We start from the raw sequence: 23,388 nt of genomic DNA on the forward strand, positions 1-23,388 counted from the left end.
ACAGGGAAGATGACATATACAGATTAATTGATTAACCAAATTATTTTTTTAAAGTAGGACAAAAGTCAGCACTTTTCAGAGAAATTAAGAGAGTTATTTTACACCAAAGTTGGTGTATTACATGCAATAAGTGCATGTGTTAATCTTTGTTCCAAAGAATTGCTGTTGAGCCATTGATGCAACGAGGACTTTGGTGAGAGTGGGCCAGGATTTTGTCTACAGTTTTGGTTTCCTAATTGGATTCAAATAAAATCAGTGCCTACTTATGAAAATTAATACATTTACTATGAAAATGGAAAAACAAATTTGCTGCTGTTTGTTTGTGGATCATTGAGCTCATACAAAGTCACTTTTAATATGATCAACAGTGTCTCATTTGACAAATTCACTTTAAATCACTTCACTTGGTAAAATAGCATCATTTTACTGTTTACTGTTGTCACAGTAGAATACACCACAGTCATTCAAGGATGAATGCTACACTTAATTACAACAATCAATGCATAAATTTACATCACATCATTCATCGGAGGTTGCATGGAAAGTTTATTTTCAAAGTGCCTGTAATCAGTTTATTGCCCATTTTATGTTTTCCAGTATCAGGCTCCAAGAAATATTCACCTTGGAAAATCTACCATTCAGGCTTTATGTCCTCCTTCATGAATTCTAAATATCCATCTCATTCTGTCTTGCATGTTTTCATCTTCCTGGAAAATCTCAAAGGACTCTTTGCTAATTGTTCCACATCCGTATCATTGCGACTGCAATCATGTCAAGCAAGTTCTTCATTGAAACAAAATTAGTCCAAAGACTTAGCTATGCTAATTTAAGATAAAAGTCAAATATTGAGGTATGGTGCTTTTGGACCGTTTAAAATTATTAAAATAATTTGCAATCTGATTCTGTTCAGACATGCATTAAAAGGTGGGCTGTAAAGATAGGCAATGATATCAGTCCTTTCGTACCCTCTGCAACTCTTGCAGGCTGTTGATTGTCAGTAAGTTGCCCAGCCATGGGGTCATAGTGGTCTACATTTGCTCGTACTAATGGAACAAAACCGTGCTGATTCAGAGTGGCAGAAACCTCAGGCTCTCAGCCCATGCATTGTTTCAATTGAAAATACCAACAATTTTGGACATAATTTAGTCTTCCTCCTCAGGCTGGACAATTAAGCATCAGTAGTTATACTGGAAATACTTATTGATGTGATCTGAGTAGACGATGAATGATATTGTGAGTCAGAATTATTGATCAACAAGCTATTTGACCCCCAAAAAACAGTGCATATTATAATTCCCTCAGGTTATTAAAGATACAAGAAATTGGTCATGAGTATTTTAGCTTCCCTCTTAATCAAAGTGAATGTATAGCACTCTGAGGTCAAAAGACTGCAGGCCACTAGAGACCGTCTCATAAGAAACAGATATTGGAACCAGGATTCAAGATGGCGCTGAGGGCAGGAAGGGCCCCCTGAACACTGAAGGCTTCCTAATCGTACTGGAGGTTTGGATCTGGGTTTGGGTTGCTGATGGTTTGAGCTGAACTGGAGTCCTGTGCAGCTGCAGAGGCTGGGGATCGTTGGAGGTGAATCCACGGACACTCGGTGATTCTTCTGCTTCGCTTCTCTTTCTCTGACTGTAAAGGGTGCTGGGTGAATCTTAGTCTGCCTTATGGCAATCAAAAGGCAATTTTGTGTAATATTATATTTCTGTTTTATTACATGACAATGAATAATATCTGAACTGATCTGTATAATGCTGTAGAAGTTTTAATTAAAAAATGTGAGTATCCTTTACTGTGGATACCTGTTCATCCAATTGACTGGCTGCTGGTCACTGGAAGCTCCTTTTGAACTCAGGTCTTTCAGGTGCAGCTATTAAAGTAGAGGAAGTTCTCACCACAGATATCATTTGCTCTTTGTGTGGAACTTTATTCAAGGTGAGCAATAAGTTCCACTGTCTTGGCATTGACATTGTCGGCCATCATAGCACATGATCTTCTCTTCCACTGAAAGCTGCAAATAAATGCTATTTTTCAGCTGTATTCACTTGTACCTCCTTCAATTCAGTGTACTACATTATATTTCTATGACATGCTGTCCTCCATTTCGTGTCACTACTTAACACCACACCTTCATTCTGTCTGCAAGGTGACCCCACCCATGCTTCCAGTTGCCTGTCACATTAATTTTCCATCTGTCTCCCATTCTTAACTCTTTGTTTATAGTTTCCTCTGTTAGAACATAGAACATTACAGCACAGTACGTGTCCTTCATCCCATGATTTTGTGCCGACCTATATAAAACTAAAAAAAGCGAAACCCTCCCTATTCTGTTTTTCTTTCATCCATATGACTATCCAAGAGGCTCTTAATTGCCCCTTTTGTTCCAGCCTCCACCACCATCCCTGGCGATTCATTCCAGGCACCCACAACTCTCTGTGCAAAAAGCATACCCCCCCCCGGAGTCTCCCCTAAACCTTCTTCCCTTCACTTTGTGCAAATGTCTTCTGGTGTTTGCTACTTCTAGCCTGGGAAAAACAAGCTGTTGACTGTTGACCTTATCAATGCCTCTCTAAACCTTGTAGACCTCTATTAAGTCACCTCTCATCCTGCTTCACTACAAAGAAAAAAAGCCCCAGCTCGGATAACCTTGCCTCAAAAAACATACTTTGTTCCATCAAAGTTGAACATAAGCTCAAGGAGTATAATTGTATAAGGTACTGGTGAGACCGCACCTGGAGTACTGTGTCCAGTTCTGGTCTCCATATTTGAGGAAGGATATACTAGCTTTGGAGACGGTCCAGAGGAGGTTTACTAGGTTGATCCCTGGGATGAAGGGGTTGACTTATGATGAAAGATTAAATCGTCTAGGATTGTATTCGCTCGAGTTCAGAAGAATGAGAGGAGATCTTATAGAAACATATAGAATTACGAAGGGTATGGATAGGATAGATCTAGGAAGATTTTTTGAGCTGGCCGGGGAAACTAAAATGAGAGGACACAGTCTCAAGATTTGGGGGAGTAGATTTAGGACTGAGATGAGGAAAAATAGTTTTTCCCAGAGAGTAGTGAATGTTTGGAATTCTCTATCCAGGGAAGTGGTTGAGGCTGCTTCATTAAACATATTTAAAATTTGGTTAGATAAATATTTACATGATAGAGAAATTAGGGGATGTGGGGAGAAGGCAGGTAGGAGGAGTTAGGTCATAAATTAGATCAGCCAGGATCTTATTGAATGGCGGAGCAGGCTCGATGGGCCATTTTTGGCCTACTCCTGTTCCTACTTCCTATGTTCCTACGTTCCTATGAGTAGCATTTCCTCTTTGTGTCTTGGCGCGTTGCATCCCTCCGTGCTTAACCATGAATTTAAGAGTTTAGGTTTTTTTTGTATCAGAACAGTCAAGAACTGATGAAAGGTCATGAACCTCAATCATTAAATTTGTTTCAATCTCCACAGCTGCTACCTGACCTGCAGACTTATTTCTAGCATTTTCTATTTTTATTTCAGGTTTTCTGCATCTGTAGTTATTTTATCTTCAATTACTACTCTTCCAGCTGTGTCAAAATAACCAATCAATAGATTAGCTGTTTTATCCCTCACGGACATTATTTGTCACATTCCTTCTCATCCCCAATTCATCACAGTCCTGAGATTAAATCTCAAACTTTCACAGGAGATATGGTTCACTATTTACCCACAGAGTCATGTGTTGTTGCTGTACGGAAATGTATTGAAGAAACTAAGAAAATTTATGAGGTATGTGTACCATAAAACAGCAAAGGGGCATTGAAGAGAGTGGTTCAAAAAGAATATTTGCTCAGATATTCTTCTTGAGTTTTTATATCCTGAAACTCAGGGTGAAATTACCAGCATTATTTGGAATTTCTGCACGAGATCTATCTGGAAAGATGCGTGGAAACAAACGTCTTGAAAGGAGTAAATATCATGGTACCTTTCTTGCTTGTTTCATCCCTAATAACTTTATTGCATTTAATTTTTAGTTGGTCTCTCTCAAATAAATCAAACTTCAAAAAACTTTGTGAATTGGTTTGCCTTAAATTTATTGCTGGCTGCTTTTCAGTTTACCATGCTCAGGTAAAGCCATACATCAACGAAGGAACGACAAATCACTTTTCTAACCCAGGGTGATCTTTCGGCTTGTGAATCACAAGTTTTGGGATGACCCACTTCAGGAACTGAGCCCAGAAGCAGCTTTGTAGACAAAGAAATGCAGGGGACACAAGTCCTCCTTCAAACTTAGATGATAGAAAAAGTGAGTCATTCATAAACTCTAAGAGGAAGCTCCAAAACATTTATAAAGAAATGAAAAATATTGCATTTTGTCCATTAGTATGCCACAAAATATTAAATGAGGAATAGTGCCGTTGCTAAGCACATATAAAGGCACTTGGGAGAATATATGGAATGAAAGGTAGCTTTCTAACAGATAATTTTTTCAGCTATGACATTATAAAACATCCCAAGGCACTTCACAGCAACATTATCAATCAAGATTAGAATGGCACACAAAGATACATTGACCAAACGTTTTGTCAAAGAGAAATGCTGTAAAGAAGGAGCGATATAAGGACTTAGAAAGGTTAAGGAAACAATTACTGAGCTAAGGGTTTATGTATATCCACCAATTTTTGAGCCATATAAATAAGAGGCCAAATTTGGAAGGGCATTAAAATCTTGGGCAATGTCGAACAAGAAGAATCACAGAGACAGGACAATGGGTCATTTTGAACACAATTACAAGAATTTTAAAATCAAGCTTTTGTTGGCCATATAATTCAGTGAACACGGAGCGCTAGACGAATGATATTTTGTGCCTGAACCCAGTCTGGCCATTGAAAATAATGCACTGTGACTACAGAAGAAATGGAATATCAAAGAGAAAACAACTTTCATGGGTGGGTCATTCATTTTAAATGAGGAAAAGTAAATTCTTTTATATGTTTGTCATAAAAGCCTTTGGCAAAACTGGATCCAGCTTTGAAATATGCTCCCCTGTTCACATCAACAGTGCTGAGGTGGAGACAAGTAGACTGATATCAGGAAGAAGATTCCGATCTGTCGGATAACCAGATTAAAGGACAGTTTATTTCCTGCCATTATCAGACACCTGAATAAGCCTCAAAATAAAAAAAATTATGTTGCCTTTTCTCCGTACCAGCTGTTCTCTCTCTCTTTCTCTCACTCTCTCACTCTCTGTACCTCCGCACATGTACAGAGTCTTACTTGTTGCACTATGTTTAAGATGGCTAACTTGTCTTCTCATCAAACAACCTCTAGCACTGTTTCTTTAGTCCATGTGACAATAAACTTATTAAAATTTGAATGTAGGCCAAGAAATTACTGTTGCAATGTTACTCGGTGGATGCTTATGTTTACCCATTCTTGTAATTTTTATTGGAAACATCAGCCAAAATTACTTTTCCTGTATATTCACACCTACATTAAAAATTAGATAGAGAAAATGATGAGAATGGATTAGATGTTGTTTTAACTGCATTGAAAATCATAATTTACCAGATTGGGAACACATCACAGCGCTGACAATGAGTGAAATATTAATTTACTCAGAAAAACTTTTCTATATTGGTACAGCAGAAGTATCAAAATTATACAAGAGGCCCATTCAACTTATCATTCCTATCTCAGCGCTAGCACTTCAACCACCCTATTACTTCCGTCTCATTCTCTGGTCTTTCACTATTCCTCCCTTTTAGATATTCTAACTGCAGATGATTAACAATTAACGGTATGTTCAAGAGTCTAATGTGTACCAATTTCCATCAATAAAATAAAAGGATATTTAACTCCATGTTAACCAAGAATTCCATTTTCTTTTAAATGTATTGTATATGCTATTATTAATCTATCCACTCGCATACATGTGTGCTTGTTTAATTCATCCATTCACACTGAAGACCGTGTTCCATGGTACCCAGTTCACTTTGACTGAGCCACTTTGGTATAAAGTATGTGATAGAGTGGGGTATTTGTACATTATAATTTATACTTTGAACATATTTGGTGATTTGTTTAATTTCCATACTATGCCGTACTCCACAGGATTTTAAATAAAAGGATTAGATTAAGTGTGTTGAAAGCATTGGAAATGGATGCAACATTGACACCCACAATGTAGAAACTGTTATTTAAAATAGTGATTTCCTTCAGGCAACTAACATATAGAACCCATTGAAATCATTTTTATTTAGACATGGTTCCCAGTAAATAAGCTGTTTGTGTTGCTTGACAGTGGAATCATTACAAGGTGGGAGGGGCAAAGACAAAATCCTCAACAGTTTGACACTGAGTGCACAGTGGAAACACACAGATGCCAAAGTGAACCACAGGCAAAGTTTGTTAAAGCAAGAAACCAATATATCTTAAGCAGTAAAAACGGCCATGGAGAACTCATGGTAACAGATGAGATGGACTAGCTTATTAGACCTGAGAGCCCATGTGCAGGAGTCACCAGAACAAAGAGCAGGTTAGAGCCACAGGTGGAAATCAAGAATAGCATAGACTTTATGCTCTATGTGTTTCCCCTCCCGAATTATAACTTCTGATTCAATCAATGTATCAATTGTTACATCAAATAAACCTAGAGGTTTTGCTGTAAATTTGACTTAGAATTGTGCCCTTCAGTCTAAGTTGGTTAACTCCCTGAATTGTTGAATATGCAAACTGTTGTCAGTGTCACAAGAAAGCAGGGCACTGGAAACCTGAAGAACCAAGGAAAACAGCACAGAGAGATTCAAAGATCGGAAATAAGATGAGTTGACTAATGAGTCTTAATTAATACAGGACTCCATTAATCAGGTACTGAAAGAGGAATGAGCAGATAGAACCATTGGAGGAGAACTCAGGAGGGAAATGTGAAAATGTGAGGGAAAAGTTGGCATTGTTAAACTTTGCACGCATCACTCTCAGTGCAAAATATTTTCTCCTGCATGTATCCCTTACATTTTCCCATCCCCAGGGGACTTAAATACAAGTCTTCTGGGTAGGTACAACTTTTACCACATAGAAAAAGATTCTGATTATCTACCCTATCAATTCTTCTCATAAATATATAAATTTCCATTGAGTCGCCCTCAGCCTCTGACTCCACAGAAAAAATAACCCAAATTTAAGCAATCTCTCTCTATAACTCATATCCTCTAATCCAGGCAAACTGATAAACAGCTTCTGGACCCCAGCCAAAGCCTTCACATCCTTCCTGTAATGGGGGGACCAGAAATGCACACAGTATTCCAAGTGTGGCCTCACCAAAGATTTATATAGCTGCAACATGGCCTCCTTACATTTGTTCCACCCAATGAAGGAAAGCATTCCGTACACCTTATTTACCACCCTGTCTAACTTGCATGGCCACATTCAAAGAGCTATGGACCTCAGCCTACAAATCCTTCAGCACCTTCAATACTTTTTAAGAGTCTTGCCATTAACTGTTTACATTCTCCCAAGTTGCAATGCCTCATCCTTGCCTGGATGAAACTCCTCTCTGCTCACATCTGTAACTGATCTATTTTCCCTTGTATTCCTTGATAACCCTCAATATTGTCCACAACTTGACCAATTTTTGTATAATCTGCAAACTTACTAACCCACCCAACTATTTTTTTCATCCAATCTATTTATATATACCACAAATGGGGGGCCACAATACAGATCTCAGCAAAACACCACTTCTCAACCAGGATAACATCCTTCCAGCAATCCTCTGTCTTCTATGGGCCAGCTAATACAGAATCATACTATAAGTTCACTGTGGACCCTTAACACCTGTAACTTCTGAATCAGCTTAAGGCTGGGAGTCTTTTCAAACATGTTGCTAAATTCCATGTATCCTATCCTCATCAACCACCTTTGTCACCTCAAAAATACTTATCAGATTGTAAAACATTTAGTTTTAAAGTGGATTTCATTTGTTAAATACATGTATTATGTTTGATTTAAATATATGTTTAAGGGTATTATTTTAGTATTGATATTTTTTTTGTTGTTAGTAATTTTTTGTTGTTGTTAAGTTTTATCCTTTTTTTTGTAAGTGGGGTTTTTTCTATTTTATTTACAACATTGTTAATTAATTCTTCACTCTTTATTTTGGGGGGAGGGTTGGACTAATTTTAAATTAGACGATTAATGTTGTGTTATAATTATTGGGGGGGTTAATTTGTGTAGTTTAATGATGTAGTATTCTAATTTTTATTATCTTATTTTTTATTATTTCTTTAAATGTAATTTTTATTTTATTCATGTCATAAAATTTTAAATAAAGTTTAAAAAAAAAGATTGTAAAACATGACCTCCTCCATACAAAGCCATGCTGACTCTCTCTAATATTGCCAAAACTTTCCAAATGTGGGTCAATTCTATTCCTAAGTATCCTTTCCAATGTTTCCCTACCATTGATGCCTCACTGGCCTCCTGGATTATCCCCATTTCCCTTCTTGAACAAGGATACATCATTAGCTACTCTCCAGTTGCTAATTAGGGTACAAAGATATTTGTCAAGGCTCCAGCAATCTCCTCATTTATCTCTTTCAATAAGATGTGACATATCCCATCAAGCCCCGGGGACACAGCCATCTTAAGGTTCTTCAAAAGATCAACACCACCTCTTTCCAGACCTCAAGATGCCCCTCATATCACTTATGTTCATATCCTTCTTGACAAACAATGATGCAAAGTATTAATTTAGTACCTTGCCCACTACCTCTGACTCCAAACAGAAAATGTCCTCCTTTGACCCTGAGGGGCCCTATCCTTTTCCTAGCCATTCTCTTGTTTCTTAATGTTATGTAATCCAATTCATCAAGGACACGTAAAATTCTGCCCCATCTAAGCCTCTGACATTGAGAACATCCCAGTCAATGTTGAGGATACTAAAGTCTCCCATTATGACAATCTTGTTGCTTTTGCAACTTCCCATAATCTGTCTACATTCCTCTACCTCTTAGTGGCTACTGAGACATAGTATAACTCTCTTAGAGTGATTGCACCGTTTTTATTGCTGATCTCTACCCATACACCCTGGATCAAGGCTTGACATCAGAGTCTGATAACATTCCAGTTTTACACATTGATAGTACTTGGGCAGAGGTGTGGGCCTTGTATAAGCTTCAGTGGTTGAATGTCGATGGTTCCGATCGGAACTCTTGACCTTTGCTGGCACAACCTGGCCAATAGTTTCACAAAGATTTCAATAGTTAGGACTTTATTGAGACTCAAGAAAGCCACTATAATTTTTTTAATAAATCAATTTGTTGATAGGAAGGAGCAGGGTCTGACGAATGATAGTGAGCCTAATTTAAAAAAAAGGAATATTTTCCTAAAGAAGCACTTGGTAAAACATGTGTGGAACTGAATCATGTTTCCAGATTCCATTTGGAATTTAAGTCCAAGTTGGCTGCTTAAGTTGAGTAATGGGTGGAACATAAGAAAGATTTGGTAGCAGGCCTTCCAACTGCATTCTTATCCACTGACACAAAATGTGAAATACATCTCATGTGAGAACAGAAATGGTTTTGGCTGTGTCCAATCTCATGGCCAATGGTTTAACTATACTGACTTTACAGGATTATAAATAATGAATGATACTGAAAGGAAACTACTGAGGGAGAACGAAGCCATGTTGTCAGCGAAAGGCAAAACATCCATTAGACCGGAAAAGAGAGGCCGGCAGCAAAACTATCAGTGGTACAAGGCTCCAGAATGTAAGTAAAGGAAAGTGAAAAAGGCAAATGTTGGAATCTTGAGTCAACAAAGTGGTCAGGCAGCATCCATGGAGAGAAATGATCAGCCAAAATTTCAGATGGGGACCTTGGCCTCCTTAAGATGTTGGTTGACCACTTCTACCCATGGATGCTGCCTGACCCACTGAGTCCCTCCAGCTTCACTCTTTACCAGAAGTACTTCTGATAATTCCCATGGACTTTAGGAAAGGGCATATAGAATTTTTCACAGAGAAGCAATAAGTATATACCAAAGATTATTGTGAGTGTATTATTTAAGGTGAAATGAAAATTAGAAAATTTTCAAGTATGACGTATGACATTCAAGTAGACAAAAAAAAATGAAATAAATGCTAAAAAGCAATATTTTAGCTGCCATCATGAATGTGTAGAACAAAATGGACAGACATGAAGATTGGTCACTTTTGGTCCTGAGATTTGTCATTAAGTGAAGGAAAATCATAATCCTTGACTCCAACACTCAAAACCTGAAGAAAATGTAAGGTTCATCAATAAATCATGTAAAACACTGGCATAAATTTTGGAAACATTAAATTATGTTTGTCTCTTAATGTTGCAGTTCCCCATAGATTTGCTATGTCTTTGTGTTGACTATTTGCTTGAGATCCTCAAAGAGCCAACATCCACCCAGGATATTCGTTACCAGTGAAAGTGGGACCAAGCCACAGTGAATCTCATCAACTGATCAGAATGTCTCAAGCCCATTGCAAATCACAGGAGTTCTCTTGCTAAATATGCAAAATAGGATTGGATAGACTTTTCATTTCAATTCCAAAACTTAGTTCCATTATCTTGGAACAGAATTTTGGAAGAGCAGAATATGGAGAGAAACATGTATCCACTTCTCTCTTGTCAACTTAGTACATGTGACAGATAAAAAATTTCTACCATCCAGATGTTAAGGGAATGTAACGAAGGTTCACCAGATTGATACCTAGGATGGCCTTACTGACGTATGAAGAAAGATCGGAGAGGCAAGAGTGGATCATTAAGATGTAAAAAATTCGGACATTTCTTACAGAGGTTAGATGCAGGAAGAATGTACCTGATGTTGGAGAACAAGGGGTTACAGTCTAAAGATAATGGGAAAGATATTTAGGACTGAGAAGAGAGGACACTTTTTCACTGAAAATGTTCTGAAATTGTGCAACTCCCAATCACAGGAACAGTTGAGGCCAATTGATTTGATATCTTCAAAAGGGAGTTGGATGTGGCCCTAATGGCTTAAGGGATCAAGGAATTGGATCCTAAGTTCATAAGATCATTCATGCAATAGTTTTCTAATGTCCATGATTCTATTAAATGGTGGTATGGGCTCGAATGACCTTCTCCTGTGATTCTAAACCAGGATTGTAAAATAGAATATATGATTCAATATAAATTCATGTACAGAAATAAAATAACAAGATGGAAAGGAAGCTGAAATAAAGTGAAGTGACATAAAGTTATTTAATGTATATGTTTTAAATCTCCAACAATAATTACATCCTGAAGAATTGAATCTCCAAGAATATAAATCAAAGTTAACTGTACCACTGAGATTATTTGGCAGTCATTAACAAACCATTTAAAAATTACTTATATCTGAATGAACCAGTGCTAAATTGTTCTGACATATTTAGTGGGTAACTATTGAGTAAGAGACAGAACTTCATGCCAGGCATGTACTTGAGTGCAGACCCTCTCATTGAGTTCGAACATAGTGAAGGGCAAAGCAGACAGCAACATCCAGATTGCCACGTTTGACTGCACCCAAGCAGACTCTCCTCATTGCTCTTTGATTTACCACATAATAGGCTCACCATTATTCTCACTGAAAAATCTAAGGCATTGCCTACAAGCTCTAGTTTGTGAAACCTATCTGACTAATTTTTATTCACTTGCTTTTGAGGCAACAACTGGAAAGGAAAACTGATTCAAAATATTGGACCCTGGTATAATTAGCTTCCTGGATAATGATAAGAAAATTATCAATACTCAGTCTTGGATGAAGAAGACCCTTCTAGTTCATTAAATAAATCCAGTGTTTTATATACCCACCCTTCTAGCAACCCATTCGGCTGTTTGATCACCTCGGGCATCCATTCCAACCTTGTTCTTCAACGTCCAGAAGCCTTTGTAGTGTATTGTAGATTCAACCAACATATACCTGTACCACACTCTCATCCTGCTGCTCTGGTGTATCTGAAAAAAATAAAATATTTATTTTGTCCAGCCATTTCTGCAGCATAATGATATATTTACGATGCCCTAGAGAGATGTTTCTTTAAAACATGCTCACTTATCCTGCTGTTGCTTTTAGTTAACAACCAATAAAAATTGTCATTATATGAACTTTTTGAAACTCTGTAATTCGGATCATTGATCTGATGGGCCTGTATTTTATGAAGATGTATTAATTGCTGAAATCATTTAATCTACAAACCCCCTCAAAATATATGATTAAAATAATTCTTCATCTAAAGAGACACAAGAGTTGTTATCTCAGAAAATTGATATGTTGGAAAATTATAGTAGGTGATTCAACATAAAAATAGTGGGCCTGAAGGAGGGTGAAGAGAGCACAGACATGAAGGAATTTATAAAAGGATGGATCCCGAAGGTCCAAGGAATGACAGAAATGCAGGAAGAAGTGGAAACAGAAAGGGCACACAGAGCATTAGCTCCAAAACCACAGGCATATCAAAAATCAAGATCCATCTTAGTAAAACTTTTGAGATACAGCTTCCTCAGGAAGCCACAGCTTCCTCAGGAGTTTGCGGAGGAGCTAGTGGAGTTGTTCGAGTGAGCTGGTACGGATTCCAAGGGCCGACATGGCCTGTTTCCGTGCTGTAAACGGTTATATGGTTATATGTTTTTCTTGCCACTTCAGGAAGAATGAGTTAAATTATTTTGGTTTGGAAACAATTAAACGTTGCAGTGCACTCGAAAAGAAACCTCTCCAACAATGGCCGCAAACATTTAGGTACACTTTAAGTCTCTTTCATCCTTCCCCTTCCTCCCACAGCCCTTATCATTATGTGTTCATCACTCTTTCTTCCAGTGCTAATACTGGCCTTTAATTCAGCCTTCAGGGCTGGAACAGTAGAACCCAGAGGGACTGAGATTCCCCACTGTGTGCTGAAAAAGTGCCAATCAAGATCCTGTGCCATCCAAAACTGAGCGATTATAAATGTGCTCATTGAGAGAAAGAGGGAGACAGTCAAGAGAGCAGGAACTTGGGGCCAGGATGAAATATTGCACTATTGATCATTTCACTGTATGTGTCCCTCAAGAGATGAAAAAGTAGGAACGGACAAAGGTGGAAGTTAAACAGTGGCTTGTGCTGAAATTTCCATCAGGCATAAAGACTTTGGACATGTTAGCAAGGAAATGTTGCACGTGAAGAGAAATATTTTTGAACATGTGTCAAATAAGATATAAAGCATCTTCGCTGCTAATGGCCAAGCTTTAAAGTTATATCAGAATTATCCAGCAAAGGGTGTGAGAAATTATTAACTGAATCTATCTAATCCTAGTCACAAAAATACGGACGTGAACAATACAGCAAAACTGAAAAATGATCCCAAGTGGTATCATTGCCGCTTCATCCTTTGACTTAACATTTTAACGAGCCACGAAATAAGCAAAGTGTTGTGCAAAGGTTTTCCTTCACAGAATTCTGCAGATGCACCCAATGGCAACATAAGGAATTAGTCCCAAATTTGTGGGGTTTCTCCATGTAGTATACATTTTCCATAAATAATAAAACTTTAAAAAAACATTCTTTATTAATAGCTTGTTCATTCAGAGGGTTTTATATATACTTGATCGTAATATTAACTATAAAAAGTCATATGATAATAATAATTCCATTATTTTCTTTTAAAACCAAGATTCCTTAGGCAAAACAAACAGTGATCATTTGTGCTAAAAACTTATTTGAGCCTTCAAAATAACAATTTATTAGTTTGGCTTCAAAGTTTTCTCGTTCAGCTGCATTTTCTTTCTGCCTGTGTTTCTTGGTATCTGCTTTAGTCTCAAGCAACAGATATATTAAGGAAAGAATTGGCTTAGAAACTCATCCTAAAGTAGAAATGGAAAATGTAATGTTGTTACTAGCTTGATGCAGCAACAATTTAAATAAAGCAGACATGATTTTGTAAAACAAGTTCCATTGGTTTGGCATCAAAGTGGTGATCAGAACCAGAGATGAAAGATGCAGAAAATTACAAAAAAAAAACCTGCAGAGGGAATTGAATAGAGGTTTGTTCTGGTTGTTGGGAAATCATAAACATGTTAATTTTCAATGCACTTGCATTGCCACCATACTAGTCCAGAATAATTCTTCTCAGTAGGTGGCAGATAGATGTCGGCTGTGGACACGTAGATCTTGCCTGTTTCTAATCCAGTACTTTCGTCCTTCAGTCTTTCTTTAAAAAAAACTAAGGTGTCTGGAAGAAATTCATCTAAATTAGGTCCATAGAATCAGCAAGCCGTTTAAATAATGATGATGGGAATTTTCAGGGACCATTTCTTTTTTTTTCTTCTTTTTTTTATTTTTCATATTGTGAACCATATCAATCAACGTACATACATTTCCCTATTAAATATACACAGCATCAAATCCACGCTGCTGAAGATCCAACTGCGCTGGGTAGGTCACGTCTCCAGAATGGAGGACCATCGCCTTCCCAAGATCGTATTATATGGCAAGCTCTCCACTGGCCACCGAGACAGAGGTGCACCAAAGAAGAGGTACAAGGACTGCCTAAAGAAATCTCTTGGTTCCTGCCACATTGACCACCGCCAGTGGGCTGATATCGCCTCAAACCGTCCATCTTGGCGCCTCACAGTTCGGCAGGCAGCAACCTCCTTTGAAGAAGACCGCAGAGCCCACCTCACTGTCAAAAGACAAAGGAGGAAAAACCCAACACCCAACCCCAACCAACCAATTTTCCCTTGCAACCACTGCAACCGTGTCTGCCTGTCCCGCATCGGAATTGTCAGCCACAAACGAGCCTGCAGCTGACGTGGACATTACCCCTCCATAAATCTTCGTCCGCGAAGCCAAGCCAAAGAAGAAAAAGAAAAGAAAGAAGATACACAGTGGCATTTTCTCCCCTTTTTTACCCCCTACCTTCCCTCCCCCCTTCCCACCCCCTCCAAACCCATTAAACATTCAACATATACAATACAATAAAACCATTAAACAACGTCATCACACAATGAAAATAAACAAGAAAAATGTGTCATCTACTGTTACACACTGGACCAAGTCATTTTGACTTTGTTATCATGTTAGGGGGTGGTGGTCCGAGGCAAGCCCTCTCTGTTGTGTTCCATGTACGGCTCCCAAATTTGCTCAAATAATGTGACTTTATTTTTTAAATTATACGTTATTTTTTCCAATGGAATACATTTATTCATTTCCATGTACCATTGCTGTATTCTCAGGCTCTCTTCTGCTTTCCAAGTTGACATTATACATTATTTTGCTACAGCTAAGGCTATCATAATAAATCTTTTTTGCGCTTCATCCAGTTTGAGCCTAATTCTTTACTTCTTATATTACTTAAAAGGAAGATCTCTGGATTTTTTGGTATGTTTCTTTTTGTGATTTTATTTAATACCTGATTTAGATCTTCCCAAAACTTTCTCACTTTCTCACATGCCCAAATTGCATGTACTGTTGTTCCCGTTTCCTTCTTACAGTGAAAACATTTATCTGATAATGTTGGATCCCATTTTTTTAACTTTTGGGGTGTGATTATATAACCTGTGTCACCAATTATACTGTATCATGTGTAACCCTGTGTTCATTATATTTTTCATAGTTCCAGAATATAACTTTTCCCATGTTTCATTTTTTATCTTTATGTTTAAATCTTTTTCCCACTTTTGTTTGGGTTTATAGCTTATTTCATCATTTTCCTTCTCTTGCAGCTTGATGTACATGTTTGTTATAAATCTTTTTATTATCATTGTGTCTGTAATCATATATTCAAAGCTGCTTCCTTCTGGTAACCTCAGTCTGTTTCCCAATTTATCCTTTAAATAAGCTTTCAATTGATGATATGCAAACATTGTACTATGAGTTATTCCATATTTATACTTCATTTGTTCAAATGTTAATAAATTATTTCCCAAAAAACAATTTTCTATTTTTTAAATTCCATTCTCTAAAGGAAAGGTTATCTATTGTAAAAGAGATTAGCTGATTTTGCGTCAATAATAATTTTGGTATTTGGTAATTTTTTTTTTTCCTTTCTAAGTGAATCTTCTTCCATATATTGAGTAAATGATGCAATACTGGTGACTTTTATATCGTACCAGCTTTTCATCCCACTTATAAAGTATATGTTCCGGTACCTTCTCCCCGATTTTATCTAGCTCTCTCTTAGTCCAATCTGGTATTTCCCTTGTCTGATAAAAATCTGATAAATACCTTAATTGTGCTGCTCTATAATAATTTTTTTTAATTTGGTAACTGCAAACCTCCTTGGTTGTACCTCTATGTTAATTTATCTAATGCTATCCTCGGTTCCCCCCCCCCCCCCCGCCCCCACTTTCCATAAAAATTTCCTTACTATTCTATTTAGTTCATTAAAGAATTTCTCTGTTAAGGGAATTGGTAATGATTGAAATAAGTATTGTATCCTTGGGAAGACATTCATTTTAATGCAATTTACCCTCCCTATCAATGTTAGCGGTAATTCTTTCCAATGTTCTAAGTCTTCCTGCAATTTCTTTATTAGTGGCTAATAATTTAGTTTGTACAAGTGGCTTAAATTATTATCTAATCTAATACCTAGGTATCAGATTGCTTGTGTTAGAGACCATTTCAAAGAGTCTTTTATAATCTCATACCTGAAATGAAAATCATACAGGGCTGAAGATAACTAATTTTGCAAACTTTAGCAAATCATTCACATTCTTTGGAAATGCTCCAGTTCACATCATCTCCACATTTGTTAATCTGTCCCATTCCAGACAGTCTAAATATTGAGATGCAATTCATCAGGAAAAGGTTTAATGATGAAGATACAAATATTCCCAGGCCACAGATTCTAGAATTCAGATGACTATGTGAATAACTTAGATTAAAATATTCAAATAATAACTTTGATCCCATGAAGAAGAGAGTACTTATTGTCAATACCTTCTTTGTCTTGTTTTACCAATAGCTCCGAGAATTTTTTTAAAAATTAAATTCTTGTTCACTCTGCAAATTGATCATCTGGTAAAAGTTAAATCAAAAATTTTATCTTAGCTTCAAATGTCCTTGCAAGAAATGACCACATTGTGTCCATGCTTATTGACGTAAAAGGTTAATAAAAAGGCATGACTTCTGCACAAAAACCTGGCCATGAAATTAAGATTCAACTATTAGACTGAGATTTCAGATTTATTGTCAGAGTACACACATGACATCACATACAACCTTTTTCCTGTGGTCATGGCAGAATTACTACTAATTGTTAGTGCAAAATAAAACTATATTCAGAATATAGTATACATGCAAACAAATAAAGAACCACAAACAGATAAGTCATGTAAACAAACTGACTGTGCAATACAAAGAGAACAAAAAATAAAATAATAAAGTGCACAAGGAGGACTCCTTGAATGAGTCGCTGATTGAGTTTGTCATTGAGGAGTCTGATGGTGGAGGGGTAGCAGCTGTTCCAGAACCTGTTGGTTTAAGTCTTGTGGCACCTTGCTTCTTTCCTGGTGGCGACAGCAGGAACAGTGAGCGTAATGGGTGGTGGTCTTTGACGATTCTTGCTGATCTCCAACAGCAGCATTCCCGGTAGATGTACTCAATAGAGGGGAAGATCTTGCCTATGATGTCCTGGTCTATGTCCACTACCTTTTAGAGGGCTTTCCGCTTAGGGGTTTCGGAGTCTCCATACTAGACTGTGATGCAGCCAGTCAGCACACTTTCCACCACACCTCTATAGAAATTGGCCAGGGTCCATGGCGTCATACCAAACCTCCACCAACTCCTGAGGAAGGAAAGGCGCTGATGCGCTTTCTTCATGATACCATTGGTGTGCTGGCTCCAGGAAAGATCCTCCGAGATGGTGAATCCCAAAAACTTAAATTTGCCCACCTTCTCCACTTCTGATCGCCGGAAAAATGATCACTGGATTGTATACCTCTGGCTTTCCTTTCCTGAAGTCAACAATCAGCTCCTTAGTTTTGGTGACATTGAGTGCAAGGTTGTTGTTGGTGCACCATTCAGCCAAGTTGTCAATCTCCATCCTGTATGCTGATTCATCCCCTTCCTCTCTACAACCCACTACCGTGGTATCGTCGGCAAATTTGTAGATGGTGTTACTGTTGTACTGAGCCGCACAGACAGAGGTGTAAAATTGAACTTTGAATCCTGGAATGTTTGCCCTTACCTCAAATTTCAGAGCGTACGTGGAATGAGGCCTTCTGTGGAAGGAGAGAAGCAAGGGAAGTTTATACCTTAGAAGTTACACCTTTTTCCAGAATTACAACAATCATTGAGATACTCATTCAAGACGCAAGCTGGCAGGAGTGGGCAGGGCCGATTCTTGGCAAACTTGTGAAGGAAACACAATGAACAAATGGCTGGAATTATGATGCTTTTCAAATGGAAATGAATCAATGTTTATGGAAAAGAATGTTCTCTTACTTGAAGGTTTAAGTCGCATTTTAAGGATTCATTGTTCCTGAAGGAGCCCCTCTGCTGCTGTTTTCACTCGTGAATGGGAGCAGAATGCCTGAGTAAGTCATGCCTTTACACTATGCAAATGTATTTCTAGCCCCTTTGTTTACACATTTCACAATTGGTGTTCATTCTTGGGTCTTGAAGTAAAAGCAAGAATATATTTTGTTAGTCATGCTAAAGTGATTACCTTTATGTGAAAAATTGTGATTAAATGCTTATTAGTAATAACAAATGATAATTTGATACTCTGTGGAGCCACTGTGGAGCTGCACAAAGAATATTTGCTGTCTTAAAGTACAAAAACGGTTTCCATGTATTTCTTGTGCCGATTGTTCTCAGCCACATTTAGAACACAAGTGAAAGGCCTGGTATTTCTAAGGGCATTAAATGAGTAATGAGCGGGTGTGAAATATAACATTCAGGGAAGCACCAGAGTGCATAATGCAGACAATGGAATGGTCCGGGGCACATCAAGAGCAGTGCAATGCGTGTGCACTTGCACTTATTCACACGGGCCGCTTCCTGCAGTAAGAGAGACAGTGACCTCAAATGGCCCGTGTGAAGACAGAATAATGGATGGTTGTCAGTGGACAAGCAGCAATTCCATGCCCACATCCAGTGACGTGGTAACTATCGTGAGATAACTTTGGAGACTAAACTTTGTCAGAAAACTTGTTTACTTTTCCGCTCTTTTACAGTGTTTCAGACGAGATAAGTGGAAGCATTAGGAGGTATACAATAATAATAACTTTAAATGCCCAGAATGGAGCCGAACGAATGTTCAGACGGTTACTGACACCTCGGAGTGATTCCAGAGCATAACATTTACTTCTGAGCACATTACCAACAAATGAACCATAAAATGAATTCTTCATTGGAAAGATAACAGGACAATGCCCTGCATACCTTTAATAAGAATTCTCTAGAATGGTCTAAACATTTCAAAGAGAAAACTGGGCTTGTGAAAATGTTACTCAATTTATACTGACTAAAACATTTTCCTCATCTATCCCCTGTATCCATCCTACTGTACAATAAACGCACTGGTGCCTTAAGAATATGACAATATTTTTAGAATACTGTGATTTCCAAAATATTATAAAATATTTTAAAAAGTAAAACTGCATTGTTTAATAGAAAATAATATAACTTTTCTTTTAAAATAACTTGGTAATTCAAGCACTTTTTAAAAGAAAGATTAAAAGTGGTCCTTTTATAAAGATTGACCAGAATGATTACGTTCCATAACATAACTCAATGCAAAGACTAGACTTTGATTCGTGCTTTTATTTTCCAGTTACACAGGATTTTTTTTTTCCCTGAGGTTAGGCTCCCTTCAATGTGAGCTCTGTGATCCCTTCATCTCCCTCTCCATGGCAACCATCAGCATCCTGGCAAAAACGCACCTCACCCAGACAAGGGCGTATTCTTCCCCACCCAGCATCTGGACACTTTTAACAAACTTGCTGCTTGTCCTTCGACCACAACAGGCCTTGCACTTCCGCCCGCTTCAGTTGAAAGTAAAATATGAGCTTTTAATGTTTTGTAATTAGTTTCTGTGATAGCGTAAAACTGCATTCTAACTGTTAAGGTAGCCGTCAAGCTACTCAAAATATCAACCATGAATTATCTTGTGGTAGGAAATAAAATGATACACTCTAATTAAATAGTGGGTTAATATGATCAACCAACAAAAATAATTTATTCCACCTTATACGTTAAAAATTGCTGAAAGATTTTAATTAATTATTTCATTCTTTATGCAGAATCACTTAAAATGACATTGGCTAGTGAGGCAATTTAAGAGAAGTGAAGGAATAAATTAAATTAATCCAGCTTCTCCACCCATGCCCAAAATTACATTTGAAAATATTATTGCCAACTCTGAGCCTGCTTCACTCGCCTTATAATATATCATTGAACAAATCTTTCTTTGCTGATCTCTGGTTAGTTCATTAAGTTCTATAAGCAGAAGACCACTTCAGTGAAATTAGGTTGATTTCAAAACAAATTGCAACATCATAAAAGCTTTCGCCAGACACAACAAAACTCTTTCGCTTGTTTCGTCAAAATGTTAAAAAAAATACTGGCAGTAGTCATGGTGAATTAGTCAGTCGTAGCCTCTGTTATACAAGGAATAGACCATCATATTTAGTCTGAACTCTGCGGCAAAGCAGAAGCAGATTTTCATCTAAATTATAGCGTTTTCAAGACTTCAGGTTTTTGGTGATTCGAAATTATTTCAACCACTTTTTCTAACATGAAACGGCATTTTATTTATTCTATTATTTTCAAGCAACAGATGATCAAATATTGTTGCAGTTTGTAATGTTGGTTAAAATTAATTGATAACATAGTCAGTTTTGACTTGGCATAATAATTATTCCTTCAATTGTTATTTTAATTCATCAATTTAAAAAAAATCACTCCAGCAATAGTTGGAGATTTTTTTTTTGTAAAATGTTTTTCAATGAAATTAAACACCAGTCCTGAGGGCTCACTGTTGCAGTGGGTCTATACCACAGGACATAACAAATCCTTTGAGATAATTAGGGTGAGCCCTCTTTAAGAGACAGGAACAAACATACTTTTCCTTTGCATGTCTGAGAAATTCCCTAAATGGTGTCCATTTTTTCGACCCATGGCTGGCTTTCTAATGACTCAGTGAGTATGCCTGTTAGGGAGCTGACTGCTATAGACCCGAAAGACCTTGATTTAATCCCTAGTCTATCAAGTTAGCTAATATGTGGGTGATAACAAGAGAGTTTCAATAAAGAAAAGCATTGCATTCAGCTGTGAGGAGAACCCAGCAACACTAGCTGTTGTTACACTTACTGTAGAACCTAGCTTACAGTTATAATAGTAATTTAACCAAGATATCAGGAAGAAATCAATCTTGAGCCACCTGTACTTCAAAGGGCACTAAGCCTAATTCATGGTGGGAGAAAATAAAACCCTATTGACCAGTGAATAAATGCTTGATGCAGAGATCGAGGTGTCATTTTTGATCGGAGTTTGTGACTTTTAGAATGTGAACCTGATCATCATAAAGCAAACCCGGAGCTTTGCATGAATCACTACCAAACATCTCTGTCAGCAGAAATGCAATTTATATGATAGGTATGCTTCTGCATTACAATCATCTGAGGCGTATTTCTTTTTATCTTGTTCGCATAGATTGAAAGTGAGTTAACTTAGTTCCCCACAATTGGTTCTATCACAATTTTAGGCTTTTTCGTCTCCATTTCCGTTTGATTCCCTCATCACAGTCCATGGATATATTACAGGATGCATAAATATTTCTATTAATAATGCTGCTATTTGTCACTAACTGTTGCAATGCTCAACTACAGTCATCAATACATTGGTGTGTTGCACTGGAGAGACTGGTGACCTCACTTTAGGGAACAAGAAACTAATATAAACATAAAATAAGATTGTATTTGAATATCATTTGAAGTGTCTGGCTCATTCCAGCAGAATAAAAAAACTTTAAAGGTCTCAGATAATTGCCCCATTTATGAAGATTGATTTCTATACTCCATACAGTAACTAAATTAGCATTGAATTATCTTATTTCAACTTGCATTAGCATTCTCCTAAAAGATGTCTGAAGGACTCTGATGTCCGACACGATCTGACATTGGTGTAGGGTTTACCAGTGATCATAATGAAGAAGAAATGCAAGTTTGCAGAGGGCACCCCATCCAGTCAGAAGGAGCAAAAAAGTGATTTGATTTTTCTCACCTTCCACTTTCAAGGGTCATTAAAAGTGAGGTCCTCGACCATAAAAGACTGAAGAGTTTGCCTCCTTGATCCAATGGTGTAGTAAATGCTGGCCATCAAGTTAAAGGGGATTTTACTGTGCATTGGTGACCTATTATGGGAAATGGAACAATGGAAAGTAATAGTAATGACAGCAATGTCCTCCTTAAAGGATTTGGAAATGAACAAAGACTTTTTAAAAATTCTACACTGGACAGTTTAGGATTAAAATGCTCCCATTCCACTTTATCTGTAGAAACTGCTCTAACCATCTTCTGGTATTTGTTTAATATTAATAATTTATCTTTTGCTTAGATATTGATTTCAGTCTGTTAACTGTTTGTGTGCCCCATGTGTCTAATGCATTCAATCCTTTTGTTAAAGCTTTGAAAAGCAACGCTGCTGAACAGAACATGGGGAGGCTTCACTTATATGTGAAGTGTAACACATACCAAGGATCTGCTGCAATGGAGTTCAGTGGGCGAATTCAGATATCACACACCTGAAAGAGGAAACTTGAAGAGTTCTGGTGATTTGCCCCGAGTCCCAATGTTCAGGCTTTGTCTGCGTGCTTCTCTTTAACATTTGATGGCTTTTTTTTTTAAATTGAGAGGTAGAATTCCGCCTCATCCATAAGGGGGATGTAGCGTCTGTAATGAACAGCTTGCTAATAAAATCAGGGGGATAATTGCAACATTTTCGAGAAGTTGATTTTGTCCCCAGGTTGGTCGTCGTTGATTAAAACTTTTCATTTGGAGACGAATTTGTATCCGCGGTGACACTCCCCCTCTATCCACGAGCTCAGTGACAGAATGGGATGGTGGGTCGAATGGGGGTGGGTGGGCAGCAGCCCCCAAAGCCTCTCTTGCTGAGGGACGCTTAGGCGGGCCAGGCAGCACCCCCGAGCAGAAATGCTCAGCCACTATCGCGGGTCGGCAGAAATGATTCCTCCTCGCGAATTCTGCCTGTCCCGCTGCGCTCCTCCAGCATCCGCGGTGTCTGGGGGGGGGCTATGATGCACTTGGCCCGGGATGCCGCGCTGGGCACTGATGCGCTGCCTTCCCTTTCAAGGAGTTTCACGCCGTTTCGAAGTGCGGAGAAATGTCAGAATGTGGATGAAATGATCAAAGCTCGTTCTCTGTAGAAGGCTGGAGTTTTAAACT

At 37.8% G+C, this 23,388-nt stretch overlaps 1 long non-coding RNA gene across 2 annotated transcripts; it reads right to left on the minus strand.

Moving 5' to 3' along the window:
• Positions 1-404: 404 nt before the first annotated feature.
• Positions 405-23,388, minus strand: LOC138741933 (uncharacterized). 2 transcript variants are annotated; one of them, XR_011343900.1, is made up of 4 exons: positions 22,678-23,388; positions 22,208-22,337; positions 11,818-11,961; positions 405-2,014 (listed from the first exon to the last, which is right to left on the minus strand). It is a non-coding gene; the product is annotated as an uncharacterized lncRNA (long non-coding RNA). The 2 variants fall into 2 exon arrangements; XR_011343901.1 differs by lacking the exons at positions 405-2,014; positions 11,818-11,961 and adding an exon at positions 17,075-18,201.

This window comes from Narcine bancroftii, chromosome 8, assembly GCF_036971445.1.
Source record: "Narcine bancroftii isolate sNarBan1 chromosome 8, sNarBan1.hap1, whole genome shotgun sequence".
NCBI lineage: Eukaryota > Metazoa > Chordata > Chondrichthyes > Torpediniformes > Narcinidae > Narcine > Narcine bancroftii.